General features: G+C 33.9%; 1 protein-coding gene across 14 annotated transcripts in view; it reads right to left on the bottom strand.

Moving 5' to 3' along the window:
- Window positions 1-26,276, bottom strand: part of LOC123525401 (cAMP-specific 3',5'-cyclic phosphodiesterase 4C-like) — an 831,602-nt gene that overhangs the window by 225,234 nt on the left and 580,092 nt on the right. For 3 of the 14 annotated variants that reach the window (XM_045304438.2, XM_045304431.2, XM_045304433.2), the window contains one exon: window positions 5,097-5,175. The exons of 10 other annotated variants lie outside the window; for them this stretch is intronic. The gene's annotated coding sequence lies outside the window, so the exon portion shown is untranslated. Of the gene's footprint in view, window positions 1-5,096; window positions 5,176-17,795; window positions 17,843-26,276 lie in introns of those variants that run through there. One more of the 14 variants, XM_045304434.2, reaches the window with a different exon arrangement.

The raw sequence follows: 26,276 nt of genomic DNA, 5'->3' as shown, positions 1-26,276 counted from the left end.
GGGGGCCACCCAAGGATCTTTCCTGTGAAGTTTGGTGTAAATCTGCCCAGTGGTTTTGAAGATTTTTTTTAAATTGTTGACACACGACACACACCGGACGACGGACATCGAGCGGTCACAAAAGCTCAACTTGAGCCTTTGGCTCAGATGAGCTAAACAAGAGGGCCAAGATGGCCCTAGGTCGCTCACCTAAGAAACACTCCATAACAGTGTAAAACAGGTTTGACCTAGTGATTTCATGGAAACAAATATTCTGACCAATTTTCATTAAGATTGGACCAAAAAATTGGTCTCTTGCGATAAAACAAGCATTTTCTTAGATATGACCTAGTTTTTGACCCTAGATGACCCATGTTCAAACTCGACCTAGATTTTATCAAGGCAATCAATTTGACCAAAATTCATGAAGATCAACTGAAAAATACAGCCTCTATCACATACAGAAGTTTTTTCTTTGATTTGACCAAGTGACCTAGTTTTTGACCTCAGATGACCCATATTCAAATTCAACCTAGATTTCATTAAGGCAATCAACCTGATCAAATTTCATAAAAATCAATTGAAAAAAACAGTCTCTATCGCATACACAAGATTTTTCTTTAATTTGACCTAGTGACCTAGTTTTTGACCTCAGTTAACCCATATTCAAAATCGACCTAGATTTCATCAAGGCAATCACTCTGACCAAATTTCATGAAGATCAATTGAAATATACATCCTCTATTGCATACACAATGTTTTTGTTCTATTTGACCTAGTGACCTAGTTTTTGACCCCAGATGACCCATTTTCGAACTCGGCCTAGATTTTATCAAGGTAATCATTCTGGCTAAATTTCATGAAGATCAGTTGAAAAATACAGCCTCTATTGCATACACAAGGTTTTTCTTTGATTTGACCTAGTGACCTAGTTTTTGACCCCAGATGACCCATTTTCGAACTTGGTCTAAATTTCATCAAGGTAATCATTCTGACCAAAATTCATGAAGATCAATTGAAAAATACAGCCTCTATCGCATACACAAGGTTTTTACGTGATATGACCTAGTGACCTAGTTTTTGACCCCAGATGACCCATTTTCGAACTCGGCCTAGATTTCATCAAGGATATCATTCTGACCAAAATTCATGAAGATCAACTGAAAAATACCGCCTCTATCGCATACACAAGGTTTTTCTTTGATTTGACCTAGTGACCTAGTTTTTGACCCGAGATGACCCATTTTCGAACTCGGCCTTTGTTTCATCAAGGCAATCATTCTGACCAAAATTCATGAAGATCAATTGAAAAATACAGCCTCTATCGCATACACAAGGTTTTTCTTTGATTTGACCTAGTGACCTAGTTTTTGACCCGAGATGACCCATTTTCGAACTCGACCTAGATTTCATCAAGGTTATCATTCTGACCAATATTCATGAAGATTAATTGAAAAATACAGCCTCTATCGCATACACAAGGTTTTTCTTTGAGTTGACCTAGTGACCTAGTTTTTGACCCGAGATGACCCATTTTCGAACTCGGCTTGGATTTCATCAAGGTTATCATTCTGACCAATATTCATGAAGATTAATTGAAAAATACCGCCTCTATCGCATACACAAGGTTTTTCTTTGATTTGACCTAGTGACCTAGTTTTTGACCCGAGATGACCCATTTTCGAACTCGGCCTAGATTTCATCAAAGTTATCATTCTGACCAATATTCATGAAGATTAAATGAAAAATACTGCCTCTATCGCATACACAAGGTTTTTCTTTGATTTGACCTAGTGACCTAGTTTTTGACCCGAGATGACCCATTTTCGAACTCGGCCTAAATTTCATCAAAGTTATCATTCTGACCAACATTCATGAAGATTAAATGAAAAATACAGCCTCTATCGCATACACAAGGTTTTTCTTTGATTTGACCTAGTGACCTAGTTTTTGACCCGAAATGACCCATTTTCGAACTCGGCCTAGATTTCATCAAGGTTATCATTCTGACCAATATTCATGAAGATTAATTGAAAAATACAGCCTCTATCGCATACACAAGCTAAATGTTGACAGACGACGGACGACAGACGACAGACGACAGACACCAGACGACAGACGACGGACGACGGACGCCGGACATCGAGCGATCAGAAAAACTCACCTGAGCATTGCTCAGGTGAGCTAAAAACAGGGTGGATTAGACATAATCAAAGAAATATTATCAACAGAGGATAAAAATCCATGGAATAAAATCTTTTGACACCCTGAATATCAAATGCAGTTCATAACGTGTAGAATTGCTTTTTCATATCTAAAGACAAATAAGGGATGGTGGAAAATCTGAATTTCTATAACCAGTGATGTGCTACATGACATATGTCTTCAATATGATCAAATGCATGTGTCTGCACGATCTCCAGATCAAAATCAAGAAAATAATACAGCTGTCACACAAAATTCTGATAAATAACACTATAGCAACAATTTCTGTATGATTTACAGAATTATGATACCTAAATATATCATAATAAATATTGCAGATAATTTTGTATCTTTCTGAAAATAAAACTGACAGTTTATACTAATTTATTTTAGGTCTGGTATGAAGTGGCCAGGGATCGAACCCACAACCTCCCGCTCTCGGAACAAATTAAGATTAAACTGTGTATTAGGCCTTAAAATTTTGCTTCAAAAGTTAACAAAAAGGGAGTTTTAAAGGGGATAAATGCAAATTGACATGAACTTGTCAATACTATACAATTATTGCCTTTTACAGAGGCCAATGTAAGGATCTATCAACCGAGAAAAAGTGATATCGACTGAGGGCATAGCTGCACTCTGTCCCTTAACTATAGTTTATTTCACATAAATATACATAGTGTTATACTACAAAACTAAACCTGAACTCTAGTTTAATTGTTCGCCTTCAAAATGTTATGACATCATTTCTGTTTGCTTTTTGTTTCAATCTGATTATAATTAGCCAAAAATTATAGTTATATGTTTGAAATTATTATAAAAGAATTACATGTACAACAGCTTAATTCCACTTACCAGTATATGTGATTATGTTTCTAGGTCCTATTTTACCTACTGACAAAGGTTGTTGAACTGATTTAGATACAGTTAAAAGGTTCATTTATTTAATAAAGCCAAGATGGTTCATACAAAGTTCAGTAAAATATTGTCTTTTCTTTCATTAATAACTAACTAACTAATAAGCTAACCAAATGGGAAGGTTCAACATGAGCAAGAAAATGACACTGTAGCAAAAGCCGCACTCATATGACTTATATTTCAGCCAAGCCAAATGTTCATCATGTTACATACTCGAAGCCAAATAGCTTCCTATTTTAAAGCCTGTCTAAGTGTTTATTTCAATCATGTTAAGTGTATGTAAAGTGCTGCAGTTTAAAACAACTTTATCAAAGGTCTATGTTAAAGAGAAAATATTGTATGTCATATTTCTCAAGTATCAAAACAAAGCTTTCTCCTGTTTAAATATAATACCACTATCATCTGCTGAACATGATTTATTGGGCACTCTATAATCTATTATATAAAGTTCAACAATAATTTTCCCTTTTACTAAAATTTTGTTGAGGAAACATAGTGCAATTTGCTCTTATATTCCATCATCTTTCCAAAAACTGTTGTTGATCTTGATTTTCATGGAGCGTTGCATGTTAACACCAAATTTTCCGTATGTCTGATACAGCAATTTGACAAGTTAATCTTACATATTTCTTTAACTGAAGCATGTTTCTCCAGAAAATTTAATTACATACAGATTTTATCAGAAAACACCATTATTTCACCACATCACATGACAGAAAACAGTGGTTTTCCTTCAATCAACTCTAAAGACAAAACAAATACACTTAATCGACCATTGTTGACTGGCGCTGTCAAAGCAGAAGACAAGTAAATAGAAGATCCTGCATTCTACCAGGCTTCCCAATCTGTCAGTACAATATTTACTGCTATCATGCTACCATGCATGATTTAAGTGCTAAAATCACTGACAGAGAAGATACTGAAACAAGAGAGCCAAACTGTCAAACTCACTGCGAAGTATGTTTATATATTTGTAGACTGGCTCCCGTCCCTATGTTTGTTCTTATTTACGTATATCAGTTTTCTTCATTAAGAGGGAAATAACTCCAGAAGGTTGTTTCTACATTGACTTTTTTTATTGCCCCTGGCTCCGAACATAGTTCAGCCATCAGATAAAACTGTGCTATTTTAGAGGTTTAAAAGTTTCTTATAAAATGTTTACAACATTAATATAAAAGATAACCATGCAGCCAGGGAGCCAGGCTAATATATTTGTAATTCCACTTTAAGAGGAAAACTGTGCTGACCTTGACCTTGAAAACAAAAGCAAAGACCAAGAGCATATTGCATAGCATAAAATGATTATCAATACTTAAATGATCTGATAGTCATCAAAGAGCCATATTTTCTACTGACCTTGACCTTGGTGAAAGTAGCATGACTTTTACATGGATCCACAATAGGAGATATCTTATTAATACTAGTTCAAGTGTAATTATGATTAAATACTAGCCCCTCTTTATTGGGACGATCAGTTAAAAAGTTATTGTATCTTTTCATGAAGATAGAACAAAAGTTACTGCCTCCTGACCATGATCTTTTCATCAGAGAAAGGACAATCAGTGACATAGTTGTTGCAAAGTGTGTTCGGGTTTAACGTCTTTTTCAACAATTTTTCAGTCATATGAACAACGGTGTCTACTTGTAGCAGTGAGCACAATGCCCAACTTTATAGTGCTGCCTCACTGGAATATCACGCCCTAGACACGTGACATGATACCCCACCCAGTCACATTATACTGACACCGGGCTGACCAGTCCTAGCACTACCCTCTTAATGCTGAGTGCCAAGCGAGGAAGCTACTAGTACCATTTTTTATGTATTTGGTATGACGCGGCCGGGGATCGAACCCACGACCTCCCGCACTCGAAGCAGACGCTCTACCACTAGGCTACCGAGGCGGTACAGTTGTTGCAAAATCAAAGTTAATAAAGGGATGAATATTGTTCATACACCAAAGCCCAATGGAAAAGAAACTAAAAAGATGATTAAGTACCTGTGTTATATATGCCCCTTGATATGCTTCAGTGTTCTGTACTACTCATGTCACATTCTTCACCTTTGTTACTTCCAACCTGAAAACAGAAAAGGATTGTGGGTCAGACATTTAACTGATATTTATCCTCCTTTAATGATACAAGTGTAAAATTATTGTTTACCAAAGACCATCTGGAAAACCATAACATTACAAAAAGTTTATCTTATACAAGTAGGTGTAACATGCTTTTCTTACTAAGCATATGTTTCTGTACTAAAAATAGAAACTAGGTCCTGTTGTTTTATGTTAGTGTCATGATATTAACCACAGAAATGTTGATGAAAATAGTGTTCCTGTTTTATATTCTTGTTTATTTTTAAAACAAAAAAAGTGTATTGTAATTGGTTTAGATAGAATCTTACGTAAAAACAAGAGGGCCATGAAGGCCCTGTATTGCTCACCTGACCTACTGACCTAAACATCATCAAGATTAACATTCTGACCAAGTTCCATTAAGATAAGGTCATAAATGTGGCCTCTAGAGTGCTAACTACTTTTTCCTTTAATTTGACCTAGTGACCTAGTTTTTGACCCCAAATGACCCAGATTCCAAATTGACCTAAAGATCATCAAGATTAACAGTCTGACCAAGTTTCATGAAGATTCAGTCATAAATGTGACTTCTAGATTGTTAACAAGCTTTACCTTTGATTTGACCTGGTGACCTAGTTTTTGACCCCACCTTACCCAGATTGGAACTTCACCTAAAGATCATTAAGATTAACATTTTGACCAAGTTTCATAAAGATACTGTCATAAATGTGGTCTCTAGATTGTTCACTAGCTTTTCCATTGATTTGACCTGGTGACCTAGTTTTTGACCCCACATGACCCAGATTCCAAATTGGCCTAAAGATCGTCAAGATTAACATTCTGACCAAGTTTCATGAAGATACAGTCATAAATTTGACCTCTAGATTGTTAACAAGCTTTACGTTTGATTTGACCTGGTGACCTAGTTTTTGACCCCACATGACCCAGATTCGAACCTGACTTAAAGGTTATCAAGACAAACATTCTGATCAATTCCCATGAGTTTCAAATTTAAAATTAGGTCTCTAGAGTGTTAACAAGCTTTACCTTTGATTTGACCTGGTGACCTAGTTTTTGACCCCACATGACCCAGATTGAAACTGAAGCTGAAGATCTTCAAGATTAACATTTTGATCAAGTTTCATTATAATATGGTCATAAATGTGGCCTCTAGAGTGTTAACTAGCTTTTCCTTTGATTTGACCTGGTGACCTAGTTTTTAACCCTACATGACCTAGATTCAAACTTGACCTAAAGATCACCAAGGTTAACTTTCTGACCAAGTTTCATTAAGATATATCATAAATGTGGCCTACAGAGTGTTAACAAGCTTTACCTTTGATTTGACCTGGTGACCTAGTTTCAAGCTCCACTTGACCTAAATTCGAACTTGATCTAAAGATCATCAAGATTAACATACTGACCAAGTTTCATTAGGATATGGCCATGAATGTGGCCTCTAGAGTGTTAAGTAGCTTTTCCTTTGATTTGACCTGGTGACCTAGTTTTTGACCCACGTGACCCAGATTAAAACTTGGCCTAAAGATCATCAAGATTAACATTCTGACCAAGTTTCATTAAGATATGGTCATAAATGTGGCCTCTAGAGTGTTAACTAGTTTGTCCTTTGATTTGACCTGGTGACCTAGTTTTTGACCCCACATGACCCAGATTCAAACATGATCTAAAGATCATCAAGATTAACATTCTGACTGAGTTTCATGAAGATATAGTCACAAATATGGCCTCTAGTGTTAACAAGCTTTCCCTTTGATTTAACCTGGTGACCTAGTTTTTGACCCCACATGACCCAGATTCGAACTTGACCTAGAAATTATCAAGATTAACATTATGACCAAGTTTCATGAAGATACAATGTTAAATGTGGCCTCTAGAGTGTTAACAAGCTTTTCCTTAGATTTGACCAGGTGACCTAGCTTTTTACCCCAGGTGACCCAATATCAAATTCGTCTTAGACTATATTAAGAGTAACATTCTGACCAAGTTTCATTAAGATTGGACCAAAATTGTGACCTCTAGAGTGTTAACAAGCTTTTCCTTTGATTTGACCTGGTGACCTAGTTTTTGACCCAAGATGACCCAATATTGAACTCTTCCAAGATTTTATTGAGGGTAACATTCTGACCAATTTAAACTTCATTAAGGTTGGGCCAAATTGTGACCTGTAGAGTGTTAACAGTCAAATTGTTGACGACGAGGAATTTGCAGACAAGCTGAATTGCCATCCAGCACAGTTTCCTTCCTATGTCAACAACTACTTATTACATTTTAATTTAAACATCCTTAGATAAAAATAATAACTAATAATTTGTAATACAAACTCAATACAGCATCATTATCTTGTATTATAGAAGAATAGTATTACATATCTTTCTGTACCTGCAGAAATAAGTATAAAGCCATAGGTTTGAATCACTGATAAGAATTTTCTTGAGATTTTTCTCTCATTCTATTAAAATGTATTGTTTGTGTGATGCCAAAATCTTAAAATTTTACAAAAAGTTTATATAATGACGTCAGTGCTTTATATTTTGCTGAACCAACATGAAAAAAGAGAAACTGCACAGAACAAGCTTTTGCAATGATTTCTTAAAGGAAAAAGCATTTTGTTAAAACAAAGGCTAGACAAACAACCAGATCTGTCACAGGAGACAGCGCCCTTGACTATTACAGTTCTGTATAGTGAATTTGGGCACATCTGAGGAAGCAGGAACTGTCACTGGAGTGTTTAATGACTCCAATGTGAATGAAGATGTTGGAATATAGTTTATGTCCATGTCAAATGTATTTAGAAATAACACAGATAGTGTAAAGTGTAATAAAACATTAATTTAGTTTAAAAGGACATAATTCATAGAAATGTTTTTCAAGAGTAATTTATCATGTGTCATATCATGTGACTAATAATGTGGAATAACTATTTCAATTGAATCAAATCTATTTAGTACTAACTGAAATATAGCAAAATGTATCACAACTTGAACCTGAAATTCATAACATATTGTTGCCAGAGGTGGGGTAAGACATTGGGGGAATGATGTGATATGACAATATATCAACATGAAGAATTTTTTAAGTTTCCACTACATAAATAAGGGGTAAAGTGACCACACTTCTTAGTGGCAATGATTTTTAATGAAATAGAATAATTTGTACAATCTTTGTAAAGGGTTGCCCAAGAAACATTTGTGTAAAATTATTTTATAATTGGACCTGCTGTCTCTGACAATAATATTCTATAAGTTTCCAATATATACATGTAGGGAAAAAATGGCCACACTCCCTGGCGGCCATGTTTTTTGATGAATCAAAATAATTTGAACAATCTTGGCAGAGGGTGACACAAGGACCATTTGGAATAAATTATTTCAAAATCAGGCCAGCAGTTTCATACAAGAAGACTGCTATATACATATAGGGAATAGTGACCACGCCCTCTGGCAGCCATGTTTTTGAGGAATCAGAATAATTTGAACAATCTTGGTTGAGGATCACACAAGGACCATTTATTTTGTTTGAATTTATTTCAAAATGGGCCAGCAGTTTCATATAAGATTTTGAAAGTTTCCACTATATAATTATTGGGAAAAGTGACCACACCCACTGGTGGCCATGTTTTTTGATGAATCGTAATAAGTTGAAAATTATTGACAGAAGGTTATATAAGGGTGTGAAATCATTTTGAAATCAGACCAGCGGTTTAAGAGAAGATGTTGTTTTTTCTATTTTTAACTCTGGCAGCCCCTATGTGCAATGAAGCAGAACCATTTGAACAACTTTGAAAGAGGACCACACAAGGAACATCCTTGCACCCTATGGTTTTAGAGGAGGTTTTTTGAAGAAAAGTGTGGCTGGATGCCGGACGGACAGACAGATACCGGACGGTGAGGGATCACAATAGCTCAGGTGAGCTAATAATTCATGTAATATTGGTGACAGAGTTATGACCCTTGTGCCATATGATGTGGGTGATGATGCGGAATAAGTCTATTTAAAATTTAAAGCAAATCAATCATGAGATTACAGAGAAAAAGAAAAAGTGCATCAAATTCTTATTTTGACATGTCTGTGACCCAGCCACCTGCTTTAAACAGCTAGATTGTGTCACTCCTAATACAGGTTTCACTCTACAAAGTTCTATGAAGATCAGGTAAAAAAACTCCATCAAACTGTTAACAAGATGTTTTTACTTTGTGTTCAGGTGTTTTACTAATGATCAAATAATGGAATAGTCCATGCACAAAGTCTCCTAATATAAACTTGCAGACACCAAAATCTTCCCAAATCCCATCAGTAATCCCATAATCTAAATTAAGACAAATATAATGCAAGTCTGTCTCTGATAACTCAGTAAATCCTTATTACGGCTTCTTGACCAAATAAGATATTAATCAAATCCAGAAAGGACAATATTCAGAAATTCTAGGGAAAATCACAGCCAAACCAGGGAACATATTCATCAACATCTTAAGTCTGAAACTATATATATATATATATATATATATATAAAGAAAAAATAAACAACATTACATGAGTTACATTATATTTGCCTACCGGTTTTGTTTATACTCATCAGGGCAAAAAATACAATAGGGCACCAACAAATGTGTAATGTGTAGTAGGAGCCATATTGTATTATTTGCCCTGATGAGTATAAACAAAACCAGAAGGCAAATATAATGTAACTCATGTAATGTTGTATATATATATATTTACTATACCATAGAAGTTGGCAGATATATGTTTGATCTAGAGATTCAATATGTAAATGTGGGCAGATTCTTTAGAAATACAACCGTAAAAGTGGGCAGACTTATAACTGTACTGGAATTCAAAAGAATCTGCCCAGATTTACGGAGGCATGCGATTAAAGAGGATGCATAAATTGAAGAGAAAGTGGTGGCCTTCCAAGACAGGTTTGACAGATATTGTTGTTATTAAAAATTTGTGGTCTACAGTACGAGTCTGACTGTACACGCAATGTCTTATAAGTAAACCAACAATTTTACAGAAACTCCAAGCTTTATGCAGAGCATAAGTTCCATTATAAATACAGTCTAGATTTGACAGAAACCTTACAGACTTTATGAAACTTTTCTAAGTGGAAAAGAATGGGATGACTACATCTCAAGACAAAATCTAGAGAATTCTTCAAACCATTCAAAAACAGATTAAAAGATTTGAAAAGATAACAGTAAATGTCAAAAAGGAATAAGTTTAGTCTATCACTTGCCCCTCAATTTAACTTAAATGGCCTGTGAAAAAATGGCATATGGTAATTCTATTTTCATTTCCTGCTGGTTCTACTAAAATTTCCAGTTTTAAACTGTACAGTATCTGGCTAATTTTTCAAGGTATAGAGGATTATTATATTAACTATTTATTTTGGTGTTAAAAATCAAATGTCTTTCATAAAGTAAAATTAAGCATCCATGAGTGAAAAGTTTGATATGGTGTTCATTAATGACTGATGTTCAAAACAATGAAATTTTCTTTAAATTTTATGCATTACAATGTTTCTTACCAGTGAAAATACAAGACATTTACTATAGTATTCCAATAAATAACTGAAATAAAATGTTGTATTTTGAAAACAAAGGCATTATTGAAAACAGAAAAAAATTATCCCCACAAATTTGCATCAATAGTTACAAAGCTGTTATATGAAGAACTTACATCTTACTACAGGTTTGGTGCATTGCCATGTTTAAATGTAATTACTGGAGTATAAAGAATAGATCACAATCTTTGAAGTAGGCTCATATTATGTAACACTGGACCTGAGAGTATTAACAAGAGCTGTCACAGGAGACAGAGTGATGGACTATTTCGATGCTGGATAGTGAGGAAACTGGAGCTGTCATTGGAGTGTTTAATGACTCCAATGGTGGATGAAGATATTGCACTGTGCACAATAGCTTGAGTCTGTGTAAAAAATATTGAGTAATAAGAGAGATAAAGATAAAGTGTATCAAAACACTACATAAGTACAATTCTAAGCATAAAGGGGGCATAATTCATAAAATATTGGTGCAAGAGTTATGCACCTTGTGTGATATGATGTGGGTGATGATGTGGAACAAATACTTCAAGTCTGAATCAAATCCATTTAGTAATAAATGAGATATAGCGAAAATGCATCAAAATTAACCTTAAATTCTAAGTAAAAGGTGGCATAATTCATGAAAAATTGGTGCCAGAGTTATGCACCTTGTGTCATATGATGCGGATGATAAGGTGGAACAACTATTTTAAGTTTGAATCAAATCCATTAAGTAATAACTGAGATAGAGTGAAAGTGCATCAAAACTTTAACCTGAGATTCTAAGTAAAAAGGGGGGATAATTCATGAAGTATTAGTGCAAGAGTTATGGCTCTTGTGTCATTATGATGTGAGTGATGATGTTGAACTATTTTAAGTTTGAATCAAATCCATTCAGTAATAACTGAGATAGAGTGAAAGTGCATCAAAACTTTAACCTGAAATTCTATGACACCGGGTCAAGTAGGACAGCTCTCCTAATTACTTCGTATAGCCAATATGTAGTCTATTTCTTCTATATCTTAGTGCACAGAAAATGGTAATTTGCTTATAAGAATAGCTTTAATCTAAAACAGTGGGGGACCCACACCTATGGCTTCAAGACTGAGAAATGATTATAATAACGGTCTGCTACACTAACTTAGCTGAATAATAGAAATGTTCTTCATTTGCATAACTTACAGCTGCACTAACACAAGAATTGGTTTATCTTATATCTAATACAATTTATGAGACAGGTTCTTTACAATAACTGTTGTAGATTTTGTTAATTTCCAAGAAGTTCTCTCATTCCCCAGACTGACAGGAAATTATGAAGATATTTCACTATGATGCTAGGCCATAATAACTGAAACATGTCAGGTAAGTTCATAATTATCATAAGCTCCTGATTTTCTTGAAACACACTTTCAGAAACTTTTTTGTTCCTGTTGGATTTTGGTTTTACTGCATTTTTCTTGTAATTTATCAATATTATAGTAACCATTGAGACTAATTCGAAGGGATAAAATAGTCATTGAAATTGCCTACCAGACAGCTGTTCATGTGCTTACTTCTAAAGTTAGACTCCTAAATTGAGCTTCATGTTAAAACAAGAGGATCAAATGGTCCTAGGTCGCTCACCTGAGGAACATCTGGAATAATCTCATGACGACAAACAATCTGATCAAATTTCATGAATATCTTATGTAAAATGCAGCCCCTATTGCACACACCAAACTTTTCTTTGATTTGACCGAGTGACCTAGTTTTGGACCCCAGATGACCTATATTCGAACTTGACCTAGATTTGATCAAGACAAACAATCTGACCAAATTCCACGAATATACAGCGAAAAATGCATACACAAGGTTCAAATTCCTATGTTTTGACCAGGTGACCTAGTTTTTTACCCCAGATGACCTAGATTTCATCAAGAAGATTATTCTATCAAACTTCATGAATATCCAGCGAAAAATGCAGCCCCTATTGCATACACAAGATTTTCTTTGATTCCACCGGGTGACCTAGTTTTTGACCCCAGATGACCCATATTCTAACTTGACCTAGATTTCATCAAGACAAACATTTTAATCATATTTCATGAAAATCCAGTGTAAAATGCAGCCCCTATTGTATACACATGGGTTTTCTTTGATTTGACCTGGTGACCTATTTTTTACCCAAGATGACCAATATTCAAATTTGACCTAGATTTCATCAATGCAATCATTCTGATCAAATTTCATGAAGATCAAGTAAAAAAATGCAGCCTCTATTGCATACACAAGCTGATTGTGAACAGAAGATGCCAACGACGGATATTGAGCGATCACAGTAACTCACCTGAGCATGAGCATTGCTCAGGTGAGCTAAAAGTAGGAATAAATCCACACCATCTCCCTCAAGCATCTTTTCTGTGGCCCAGTTAACTGCACTTCCTAAAAATTCTTTTGGTTAAAAAGTCTGTGTTGAATACCAGCATTGAATACCAGCCAAGATGAAATGCAAGAGTTTTTGAACTGTTAATGAATTGCTCATGATCTTTTCATAAAGTATGTTCATGACCAATTATTCATGAAAAGTCAATTAACAAAACTGAGGTTGCATCCCCACTGAATGCATTTGCAATTATCTATATGCTTCTCTACTAGCTCAGAAAATCAGATTATCATTTTAAAGAATACATCGATCGCTCCACCAAATATGTAACTGTGGTTTTCACATTATGTGGGCTGAGCGCGAAACTATTGTTACTGTATATAAATAAAAAACAAGATACAATAGTTTCGCGCTCAGCCCTGAATAATTTATTTAGTTGGCTTTGTGTGCAGAGGCAAGGGTGGGGGTGGACGTGGGGGCAGGGGAGGATGAAGGGGTGGTTACAAGTGCTCTTATTCAACATTACTTCAGTTATGCAATTAATGGTGGGCAGTAAACTTTACCAGTGTTCCTGCCGATTCTGTACAAGTACTAACCTGTTGGTCGAATGCAATTTTTAACTTTACCTCATGAATCGCATGTGGAGAACAAATTATTTCAGAAACAAAATCTTTTATCATCATGGACATCAAACACCTCACTCTGACCCCCGCAGCAATCTGTACATCTACCTGTCTCTTTAAACTATGCAAAGTGGACTTCCTTTATATGATGTCCCTGACTAAGCTAGAAATATGAAAAGTGACAAAGACACCAGTTTGTAACTCAACACATTAAGCAGCAGCAAGAACTTTGCAAGAATATGAATGTGGTGATTCTGTTTACAAGGCTGAGCAATTATCATTATCTGGATCAGGGAACAAGCAATATAACATCATAACAGAAAGAATTGCAGAGAACTTTGGACTTTAACAAAATGCTTCAATCAAATTAAGGCAAGTTGGAACAAAGATGATGTCATTTATAGTTGTTAGTTTCGCAATGTTGTAAAAACCAGTAAATTCGAGTTGATGAGTTTGAGGGGATATTCAAAAGAATTTTAACCTTAATTTGAATTTTTTTTAAATAGCTGGCCAACTTTCGTTTTCTGTGTGATATTAAAACAGAAAAGTCTTGCAATTATTCTTCAACTACATAGTTCTCCAATAAAGGAAATGTGGCCTTAAACCAGTCTGTCATTCACAACATCCAAATTAAGACAATTATCTAAAACAACTCTCTACATGATGATAACTCAGTAAATATCTATTACGTCTTTTTGACCCAACAAAATCAATCGTATCTCTCCATTTTCGGGAAACAAACAACATTATTACAGAAACATTTCTGCATAAACCATTATTTGCAGTATCTTGCTTTTTATTTTAGAGACAGTTCGTTTCGCTGTTCCTCACTGGTAAATTAAATTGCTCAAACTGGAATTTGTTTTGTTTCAATGACTCATAGGGTAGCTAGATTTATTTATGTCTAACCATTTCTTTGTGACAGGTTTGTATAGTAACCAAATACATACAAATATTTCGTGGGCTGAGCGCGAAACTATTGTAACTGTATATAAATAAAGAACAAGATACAACAGTTTTGCGCTCAGCCCTCGATTTGTGCTTTACAACTGCTTGTATTGATCCCTAACTTATAATAACTATAATACTCTGGAGTGTATAACTTTATTATTTAAATGCAAACAAAATGGAAATTTTATGCATTTATGAGTGCTGGTTTATTAATCTTTTGCACTACATTTCATGCCGACTGGATTGTATCTGGCAAAAGCACTCCAACTGGAATTACTGTATGCTTACTTATACGGTGTACCAGTCTGGTAAAAAGTCCAGTATGCCTGCATGGTTATGTCAATATGCACGTTCTATGCCTGTACAAGAAAATTTCTAAAATTTGATAGTAAATTGAAGTGTATGTAAAAATGCATAATATAATGTACTTGCATAATATACAAATTGGCAATATTTTGATTACCTGCATGTGCACCTACAATTTTATAAATATTAAGCTTACACACTATGGGGACTTATTAACCTAACTGGTACACCTAAATCCTACAATTTTCTTTTTCTGTGGGTTCATTTTTTAAATGATTGTCCCATACATTTATTTGTCAACTGTTTATTAGCTTTGGAACCATAAAACTTAATAGCATTAGAAAATGTTTATTACACACTCTACAATTAAATTATGTATAAAATTATATTGTTAGACAGAAATTACAGATTTTATGTTACCTACTTCTGGCATAATTTAACTTTACCATTTTATTTTCAGAGACTATTAGTTTAGAGTCACACTAACAAGTCATATGGCATCTTTTTCAGCTTTTGATGAAGGAGGAAGACCCCAGGTGGCCCTAATGTATAACTATTCTATGCCCAAAGTAAGATTCGAACCCACATCAGTGAGGGGCAAGTAATTCAAAGTCAGTACCATAAACCACCTGGCCACAGAAGACCCTAAATCAAGCTGTAAACAAAGTTATAACGCACTTTCTGAAAGAACATTCAAATTTGTTTCCAATCAAAAGCTTACAAGTAATTTAATCCTTGATAATGTACAGGAGTACTAGATGAAACAAATCACAGAAGTAGTAATTCGCAATTATTAGAATCACAACTGGTCTCCCACTTGACATTGTGTTACGAAATTGTAGCATACATTTTCCTAGTACATTTTCTATTTTCTGATAACTATAACATTTCTTTTATTAAAAGAAACAAACTGCAGTGTCTCTAAGAATTTTTGTGTTTTCTTTACCTATTACATTATTAAATGATCAATTCATTATTTGTGATAAAACAGATGTTAAGTTTGCATAAATGCTGATTATATCCAGCAAGCCAAGTGACAAAATCTCCCAGGGTTAGTCAAGTATATGGTTTAACATTGCACTTCCTGGAAGGCAATCTATAACTGAAGCACAGACTTAAACAAGCTAAAACAGAAAGTATAAACATCAACATCAATGAAAATGACAGATGAAAAACAAACTGTCTTACAACATAATGGAATTTCTCTTGGAACAGTTTGTCTTGTACTATTATATCTACAAGATAATCTTCTTGCAGGTTATTTTGAGCAATTACATGTGTTAAATTTTTTTCTGTTAGTAATAACAAGAACATTATATTATTATATACTCTGACCCTATCTGACTGAATCTTATGTACAAAAGCTTATTGTACTCAGCCATCAGGTAGTCTAAGCCATTGATCAGGCTGTACAGACTGGTACTAGGCTTTACACATTTTTTAAAATAACCTAGTAACAACGATTTCCTTAAATACATCAAAGGTGACCCCAGCATGGAATTATTTAAAGATTTATTGCTTGCCTTCAAATCTATCAAACCTGCAATCTGCATGCTAGGGCAAGTTTTGCATTCTCCTTACTGAAAATCATCCTTTCACAAAAAAAGTTTTGCTAACCTGATTGAAATAAGTTCCAGTCCTGTACTGAGGACAAATAAGCTTGAACAAATGAGTCCGCCTACTGTGTGTTATCTATTAAAAGACAAAGCATTTAGACAGAAGTACAGCAGATGTACAAAGCCTCCTGCAGTTGATAAAATTATCAGTGTGACATTCATAATGCATTATGTCAACTTGAAAATTGTAATTTCTATCTTGCAATCAAATTAAGTGCTGCAGCCGGATCATGAAATCTCTCCTCAAGATACATACAACAAATCAGATGTTAACACTTACTTGCACACTAATTACAGATCACAAATCAGACACTAACATACTGATGATGAAATAAGTTGTCAGATCAGACACTCTTATTTACAGATGACTAATCTTTAAGACACTAACATACTGATGATGAAATAAACACTATATAAGACTACTTGCAGATGTAAGATCAAACAGTAATTTACAGATGACAAATCAAACACTATCATACTGATGACAAAATAAACACTGATATGCAGTTGTCAGATCAGACACTAATTTACATATGCCTGGCTAACTAACTGATAATGAAATAAACATTTATTTGTAGATGTCAGATCTGATGACAGCTAGATCATTCATACATCAATTTAAAAATCTTACAAACATTTGTACTTAGAAATAAGATGAATACTCACAAATTCATTAACTGACAAATGCTAAGTGACAGACTGACAAATCAAGCACCATTCTACAGACTGACAAATCAAATACACATACAAAAGGAGTCTGGAGACATAGCTAATTAAACCCTCTGTACCAGCTTAAACTTGACTTAAACTGATTAGAAAGTGGGCAATGACAAATCCCCTCTGCCTCACTTTAGTGACAAGTAGTGCCTTTTTTTGCTCAATGTATCGAGATCGAATCCTGTTTTTAACATAACAGAAATGATAAAACTTTGCAAACTTTGATATTTTCATAAAAAGGTGGGTGCAAATGAATGACAGCAAAAATATTCCAACTACATAAACTGGTCTGGGTACTGAGTGAAATCCCAAACATTTACCCTAGGTGCACAACTTCTTTGGTGACTTTAAGTAAAAAAACATATTGAAATAAGCAGGATACAGGCTTTAAAATGGATGGATTGACAGACAAAGGCAAATGTAAGTGCCTGGCTCCCTATAAAAATTTAGGGGAACACAAAAATCATTTTAATAATAAAAACTAACCTGTTAATATTTATGAATTTAAAAGCATCCTTTTATATTTATATTTATTCCAAAACCAGCACAACTTTTAAAAAAATATTTCCACTGTACATGAATATCCTTACTGTCAGTTGTGAAGTATATTCCCAAAACACAACCACTCTGGCAAATGTTCAATACAACTACTGCCAATATTTTGTAAGCCACAATTATCTACAGCTAACTAACCTTCTTGTACGCCAAACAGACAATATCACTTAGACAGGATCATCAATAAACGTACTGCATAAAATGATACCTTTTTCATGCACATTAAAATATTCATAACTAGTTTTCCAGATCGTGTTTTGCTATTTACGCTATTACAAATTTGTGTGTTTTCGTCTTTCCAATAGTTACAACAGTTTCATACACTGATCTTGGTATCAAGGGCTTTTTATAGTTGTTTTCCGTTTTCTGTATTACAGATATTACTGCCTTTGGAACTACAAAGCAACAAAGGGTTTTTAATGAAACTAAAAAAGCTGTGACTTTTTTTCTTGGTTAACATTTTCTTTCTCTTTTTCTCTGGTTACCTTTCATGAACTTATACTTCAGAAACCAGCTCATTCCACGATTTTGAAATAAAGTAAAATTATGTGTCTCATTGCTGTCTGAAATAAAACAAAGTGATAAACTTGAGTTAGATCATAAAAACTAACAAACTGAAGCTGTAGAATGATGCAAAAAAAAAAAAAAAAATTATTCCAGCAAAATTGATGAAAGCAGACTTAACACATGAAACATTGCCCCATTATGTTTTCTGTAAGTAAAACATTTGATCTATTGAAACCTTCCAAGAAATCAATATCACATTAAAACCTTAAAGTGCTTTTAATCTCCAGCCAATCTTTGGCCTACAGACCTCTTTAACACTTATAGCCTTACATTTGGAGAAAAAAATTCGAACAGCACCAAATCATACAGAAAGAAACGGTTGTTTAAAATGAAAATCAAACAGCATATAAATCATGTATATTTAATACTCTATAAAAAAATTGTCAGTACACTGATATATAAATTGTCAGTATACTGATATATAAATTGAATTCCAGAAAAGGGCTGCATGAAGGGGCCACACTTTCAGACAGTTCAATGCCTTTAAAAACTCACCGTTTTCAAAGAACTGTTACATATCTTCATTTTGATGCATTTGCAATAATCCCTGGAGTGCTAAAATTTCACATACTGTAAAATCATTTAATTTCGTGGGCATGTAATTTCGTGGTTTTGGTCAAAACAGCAATTTCCTGGGGATATGAATTCGTGGATTTAAACTTTTAAACATAAAATGAATGAGAATTTTACATGTTCATTGGGATTAAATTTTGTGGATTGATTCAATCACGAAATCCACGAAAATTAGTCCTCCACAAATATTAATGATTTCACAGTAACTAGGCAGAATGTTGTTTTCAGCAATTGTTTATTTTTTTTTTTTATTTCTTTACAAATGACATTTACTTTCAAAGGGGGACAACTTTTTCAGAATATCTTAAATATCCACCGTATGGGACTGTAATAATGGCAAAACATGTAATGGTCAGACAGATTGTTGGTAAAGATGTTGTTCATTTATCAAATATTTCTGTGTTTTGATGATGTACTCTAAACCTTAAGGGGTACTGAAATTAATAATAATAAAAAAAGAAAAGAATATTTATGTAAATTTTCAGGTAACCTTTACCAAAGAACTGTTGACACATTAAACAGAATAAACACAGGGGAAAAAATAACTGATCAATTTCTCTTCTTTAGAAATATATATACAGGAAGTGAAAATACACTTTATGCAACCCTCTCATAAAGTCATCAGAAACTTGTATAATATTAAATGATTCACAAATATGCATTAGTTCCAGCAAAACAGCAAGAAAAACTAGATCTTTTAAATGATAGATAGATAAAACATTGCCCCATGTGGTAAAAGATGAAATGTTTTCTATTAGATCTGAACCAATCATGAACCAATTTATCACAACAGACTGTCAATTAAAGGCAAAGATAAACCAATTTACTTTCTTCTGTATCTTTAACATTGAAACACTGATAAAGACATTGAAAAACTTTCAAAATACCATTTTTCCTTTGATGTTAACTAGAAATGTCTATAAATCTTCTTTCTGTGAAGGTTTCTGTTTACACAAAAACAACAACTTTGTCAGAAGTGTTCGGGATAACTGTGTCATTCTGTGTTCACTGTGAATTAGTTTTCTTCAGTTAGTTCCTATTCTGTTTCAGGGTATTTCATATTATTACAGCTTTCTTCTACAATATCCAGATATAAATCATACATCATTCCATTGGTAACAGTAAGATTATATTTATTTATTTAAGAATATCAACTTCATAGTCAAAAATGTACCACATTTCCTATTGTAGGTCAGTCAAAATTATAATTTTGTATTATCTTTTTAAGAAATTTTATAAAATGTTTAAGTCTAAATGTTGTTTTTTATAATGCTTACCAATCCATTAACAAATAAAGCCAAAATAAAACTTATTATCCAAAATGTCAGGCTGTTATAATGGATTAGTGCCCCTCCAAAATTGTTGTGGATTAAGATACTTGAACATTTAAAAAAGTTTTTATTATCACCCTTAGAGTTATTTCAAATGCCATTTCATATAAAGAGAAATAAAAGAAAAACCTTTTTTACATAAAAGACAGAACAAACAGTTAAAAAATGGCATCTTTAAGGAAATGTATTAAGGATTCAGCAAAATCATTCAAAGTCAGTAAGAATTTGTTAGAAATTCTTAATTCTTAGTACAGTTTCCTGGCTAGCCATTAACCTTTAGCCTGCTGGCGGCAATTGATTCTGCCCTGCTTTGCGACAATCGACCATCGGCATGCAAGCTGATCATGGTCTGCATTGTGGAATATTTAGATCAAACATTTATTTCTGTAGATTCCTATTGTCTTACATTTTCATTTTTTTCTATTTCTTCCTTTTTTTTGCAAAACCATTCTTTTAGCTACAGTTTAAAGTTGTCTTGGATACCGTAATAATTCTATTTATAGCTCGGGCGACGTTTATTAGAAACATGGTCGGCTCAAAAGTTAGGGATGCCCCTGCGAATATTAGAGACAAATCAATAGCAATCATTCAAAATCTTGATGTAATATCTATTTTCGAACATACCAGTGACTATAAGAAAGTTATGATGTGATAGTCGCACAAAAATCGATAACGGCCGTACTAGATGGGTGCTATATGCGACCAAGCTAAACTCACAAAATACATGATTAAGTCAGGAATATAGTATGAAGTATTTTTGTTCATGATTCTGTCAATTTCAAGCAAATAAAATGTTTTAGATCAAAGCACCTTGAATCCAAAATTGATTAAATTTCCCTCGCGGGACCTGTCTCAAAATGCCAGACTAGTGACGTGACATAATTACAAAAAGCATGCGCCTTTGCATCAGCACATATTTACCTGGGTCGATACATATTAAATGTATATATGATATGGCGGCATGTGTGTTAGTTTCTGTTAAAGTTATCATGTTTATAAAAATAATCATCCTGTCGGAACTATACTGACATGCATATTAGAACCTGAAAACGAAAACACAGTGATAGTGCTATTGTTGTTACGTACGGTGAGTCCACTGTCGGACATGTACCAGAGGGACTGTGTCCGCCTGTGACAAAACTTTTTTGTGACAGACTTATTATGGAAATAACAGCTGAAGTGCTTGGGGAACCACAGTCTTCATCCGGAGGAACATTCGTGCAAGGAGGGGGCATTGAAATACCGTGTTCATATAAAATATATGGAATTAGGACAAGAAAAGTGATGTACAATTTTACATCAGAATGGAAATAAGTAAACTTGCTGTTTTAACTGTTAAAAGGTAGGATTATTTTCATTGGATTTATAGGATGGGCGCTCATTAGATAACATCGTATTTTTTAATTTTTTTTTGAAAAAAAAACAAAAAAAACGCCTTTTTTTTAGAGAAAAGTGTTTATTAGAGCAAGGGCTATAAATAGAATTATTATGGCATATATTGCCACTGTTTTGATAAGTAATGTAATTTAAGGTTAAAAACTCTGTCAGAAAGGTTAAGTTCTATGTGATAGGGCAGTTCATCCAGTTTAACACCAATTTATTATTTTAAGAATATTATCTGAAGTTCGAAAATAGGTGTAGAAAAATATTTTCTAAAGTTTGAAAATAGGTGTAGAAAAACATGACATATGTTGAAAATTTAAACTACTTTAAATTTACATATAAATTGTATCCATGTAATAAATATTATGGACTTTACTGTTGCCAAAGAAAAGTGTGTTTTGTAATTCAACATTCCATCAGCTGATGTTAAGCTAACAATGTAAAAGCTATTCTATCATTATTGTAACAATTTCTCTGATAAGCATTTCACAAACTTACATGTCTGAAATAAGTTATGTTCTTTAGATCTTGAAATAAAGCTAAATGAAAATACTTGTCTCATTACATTCTCTGAAATAAAACAAAATGATAATTAAGCTTGTACTAGAAACTCCAAACAGCCTGAAGTTACAATACGAAACTGATGATTAAAATAGTACCAGCAAAATCTGGAGAAAACATAACCATTTAAATGACATACAGATATTGTTCCAGTATTGTCCCATGTGAAAAGAAATGAAACGTATTCTGTTAGATTTAAGTTTATCATGAACCAGTTTATTACATCAGGATGGCAATAACATGCAAAGATAATCCAGTTTAGTTCCTCTGTGTATCTTTAACATTGGTACATTGATCCACAAAAACTTCCTACAAATCCATTTATGTATTCCTTTGAAAGTTATAATGTTTCTTTGAAAGTTATTCTCACATGTCATATCTGTCTATCTGTTTGTCTGTATGTCTGTATAATTCTTATATTACAAAAAGCCTTCATTACATAAACAAGAGCTGTCTAATGACAGTGTGCTCAAATACTGGAAGCCCTACTGCCTAATTACGTCAAGAAAGGGACATAACTTAGTAAACTGCAACTTGGTGATAGGATGTCAAAGATGTCTGTAGAATTTGAAAACATTTGGTCAAGTAGTTTCTGAGAAAAATGTTTTCATGCAATCTTTCACTAAGAGGGCCATAAAGGTCCTGTATCACTCACCTGACCTAGTTCCTACCCCATATTATACTTAGTATTTAATTTGGCCTAGATTTCGCAAAGACAAACATTCTGACCATGTATTATTAGTATTTAATTTGGCCTAGATTTCGCAAAGACAAACATTCTGACCATGTATTATGTAGTATTTAATTTGGCCTAGATTTTGCAAAGACAAACATTCTGACCATGTATTATGTAGTATTTAATTTGGCCTAGATTTCACAAAGACAAACATTCTGACCATGTATTATGTAGTATTTAATTTGGCCTAGATTTCACAAAGACAAACATTCTGACCATGTATTATGTAGTATTTAATTTGGCCTAGATTTCACAAAGACAAACATTCTGACCATGTATTATGTAGTTTACCAAGTTTTTTTTTCAATGAGTTGATCTAGTTTTTTACTCAAGTGACTCGGCTATAAATTTATCCTACATTTTAAACAAATGTATATTCTGACCAAGTTTCATGAAGATCAGTTAGAAAATGTGGCCTCTACAGTGTTAATAAGGTTTTTCTAAGATTTGACCTGGTGAAATAATTTAATATCTTGGGTAACCCAGTTCAAAACATGACATAGATTGCATATAGATAAACATTCTGACAAAGTTTTATGAAGATCAATGTGGCCTCCTGAATGTTAACAAGGTTTTTCTAAGATCTGAGCCAGTGATGGTGTTTTGGACCTCACTTAACCTAGTTTTTAAAGTGGCCTATCTTTCATAGAGGCAAACAGTCTGAAAATGATTTATAAAGATCAAAGGCCTGAAGGGCCTGAGTCAGCTAATGATTGATGTACTGACAGTATAGTCTACCAGTTTCAGTTTGTTTTTAGTTTTTTTCTTAAAATTTCATAACACAGCTCGATATTTACCCAAAATATTATATCCGGATATGATTACACTTTTCTCCAGTTTTCAACAATATATTTTACAAATTGTGATGATACGAAGACATTTAGCAGCAACTGGCAGTATCTGACATTGAAGTTTATGGTTAAATTACCTCTTATTTAAATCTTTTCATAAAAAAGTTGTTTCGTTTCGTGAAAGCAGCCAAACATAGACGATCTACTTTCGATTTCAAAAACTACAAGAAAATACAATTTAATGTTTCGCCGATTTGTTTATTTCTTGAAAAATAAGAATTAAAATCATTTTTAATATCAGTAGTAACTAAACATACCAGTAAGAGCTTCTTCTTCCGATAATTTATCCATTTACTGACTGCAAAATTCAACCCACGCAAAGTTTATAGAAATCATACGATGCATTTTTACGTTCAATGTGGGAGAATTAAGGCTGATCGGCTATGTTACCTAACGCATCCAGACGATTCAGATTTTGTTTTTAAAAAAGCATTGTGTGCGTTTCTGTAATTTTATATACGTTTTTATACGCTTAGAAATTATTAGACATGCGTATTTGCATTATTTCTATACGTAATTTACGCTAATACGCATCTAATCTGGAGCCCTGTGGAACTATTTTTTGTCTTTTGCTGGATGTTACCCAAGCTTTGTAAGCCTGCGCAATTCTTAAAATGCACATTTATGCTTAATGAGTTACATTGGAGTATTGCACAATTACAAGTCATAAATATGACAGATTACATCGTATATTGGTCATAGCAAAGGGAATTGACACAACTTAACTTCATTCATGCAGTGAACTGTTTGAAGTTTGAGAAATCTAATGGAACTACGTCCCTTCAAGTGTTATTCGGTCCATTTAGAGAATCACTGAACAGCAAGGACTCGTCAAAAGGCTTTCAGCCTTTAGCCGACTCAATAAGGTAGAAAATGTGGTATCTAGAGTGTTAGTAACGTTTTAATTATGGTTTTTATATTTGACCTAGTGACCTAGTTTTGACAGCAAATGATCCAGTTTTGAAGCTGATCTAGATTTCATTGAGACAAACATTCTAATGAAGTTTTATGAAGATCAATTAGAAAATTTGACCTCTAGAATGATAACAATGTTTTCCTATGATTTGACCTAATGACCTAGTTTTTTTACCTCATGTAATCCAGTTTTGAAAATGATACATTAAGTCTTCAAAGAGACAAACACTCTAACAAAGTTTTATATGATCAATTGGAAAATATGGTCTCTTAAGTGTTGACAAGGTTTTCCTATCAAATGGCGTAGTGACCTTAGTCGACCTAGTTTTTGAACCAAGATGACCCAGTAACAAACTCACCAGAATTTATTGAGGGTTGCACTCTTTGCCAAAATTGTGCCCTGTAGAGTGTTACAGTCAAACTGTTGACGATTCACAATGATGATGGACACTGAAAGGTGATCCCAATAGCTCTTTGTTCTCAGGTGAGCTAAAAAGGGCATAATTTAACAAATTAAAGTTATGGAGTTATGTAACTTGCTCTGTGAGGTCATTTCATGATTTCAAAAACATGTTTGAAAGCATATGGCCTAATACTTTTTTGCTGTCTACATGTGAAAGTTTTGAGAAGCGCTGATGATGCTGCCACTGCAGCCAGCAAAAGGGTGGCAATAAAAAAATCTGATACTTAGAGATTTGAAACAGTGGAGCTGAAAACTATATGAACTGAATCACTTGTTACTACATGTAACATTTCTCATATGTCTGATTAGCATCTATCAGATTTCCTGGTGGTCACTAGGAATTATGTCTATGATATTACTGTAGTTGTTCACCTTGGTAACTGCAGCAATTATTTAGCCACAAAACTGATATTTGATATAAAATATGTAGAAGAATAGACAGTAAGACAAATAATACTACTAATTGCCATTGAAATCTCCTATCAATGAACTGGTAACATATTCTAGAGTTCATTCAGATTCCTCAATCAAGGGGCCTCCGTGGTCGAGTGGTTAAGGTCGCTGACTTCAAATCACTTGCCCCTCATCGATGTGGGTTCGAGCCTCACTAGGGGCACTGAATTCTTCATGTGGGGACGCCATCCAGCTGGCTTACGGAAGGTTGGTGGTTCTACCCAGGTGCCCACTCATGATGAAATAATGCACGCAGGGGCACCTGGGGTCTTCCTCCACCATTAAAGCTAGAAAGTCGCCTATGACCTATCATGTGTCAGTGCGACGTTAAATTAAAAAAAAAAAGATTCAACCATCCTTTGTCTTCTGGTTCCCCAATCATACTTAGTTAATTATTGTTGCCATAATCTAAAGTAAACACATTTGTTATGATGTGAACTATAGTTCTTGCTCCATACACACAAGTGGGTTATATACATCTTGTGGTTGTTTACATCACATGACTTGGGTCAAAGGTCGTTTCAGATTCAAATTTTCAATAAATACCTTGATATTTTGTATTTTGTAACTGCTGTATCT

The sequence above is a fragment of the Mercenaria mercenaria genome, chromosome 3, assembly GCF_021730395.1.
Source record: "Mercenaria mercenaria strain notata chromosome 3, MADL_Memer_1, whole genome shotgun sequence".
In the NCBI taxonomy this organism is placed as follows: domain Eukaryota; kingdom Metazoa; phylum Mollusca; class Bivalvia; order Venerida; family Veneridae; genus Mercenaria; species Mercenaria mercenaria.
The sequence above is the reverse complement of the archived record's forward strand: the minus strand, read 5'-3'. Positions and strand labels throughout refer to the sequence as shown.